Source organism: Fonticula alba (assembly GCF_000388065.1).
Source record: "Fonticula alba strain ATCC 38817 unplaced genomic scaffold supercont2.1, whole genome shotgun sequence".
NCBI lineage: Eukaryota > Rotosphaerida > Fonticulaceae > Fonticula > Fonticula alba.
Genome location: NW_009242971.1, coordinates 544,001 through 544,634, shown reverse-complemented (window position 1 = coordinate 544,634; position 634 = coordinate 544,001). Strand labels below are relative to the sequence as shown.

Sequence of the window (634 nt, the reverse complement as noted above, 5' to 3'; positions counted from 1 at the left end):
TCAGGTGCGTGTCGATTGACCCCCCCCCCCCCCCGCCCGACCGGGGGGTACCCCTCTTAGAGGATGTTTCATGCGACGGGGGGGGGGGGGGGGGGGGGGGGGGGGGGGGGGCCCCCCCCCGGGGGGGGGGGGGGGGGGGGGGGTGCCCGGCTGTGCCCGAGGATGGAGACACGTTCTCCCGAGACCGGCCGGGCCCAGCCAGGCTGAGCCACATGCATGAAATGGCGCCTCCCGGAGAGCGGGAGAGTTGCAGCCGCAAATCGCGCGCCCCCGAGCACACCGGACAGGGCCTTGCTCGCGCCCACCCCCCGCCCCCGAAGGGGGAGAGACGGCAGCCGGCAAAGGAACATGGTTTCCATAGTGTCATGTTCCAACCCAATTAACGGGTCGCAACTCGAAGGGTTAATTGCCCGCTTGCTGGGTTTATTGGGTTTACTCTGTTCGTGATCTGGAACGTCAGAACGTCCCGGCAGATCGCATCGGGCATCCCTGCGCGGCAGGGGGCCGCCGACCTCTTGGCCCAAGGGGAGGGGCCGGGAGAGAAGCCTTGGAGGGGGAACCACAAGCAACGAGAAAAGTACCTCCCGGAGGCGTGCCGCACTGTGCAAAAGCAGTAAACACTGGCCCCCCCCCC

The 634-nt window shown here is 68.5% G+C and overlaps 1 protein-coding gene across 2 annotated transcripts in view; it reads left to right on the top strand.

Moving 5' to 3' along the window:
- H696_00114 overlaps positions 1-634 on the top strand; it is a 5,446-nt gene that overhangs the window by 3,660 nt on the left and 1,152 nt on the right. The window lies entirely within an intron of this gene.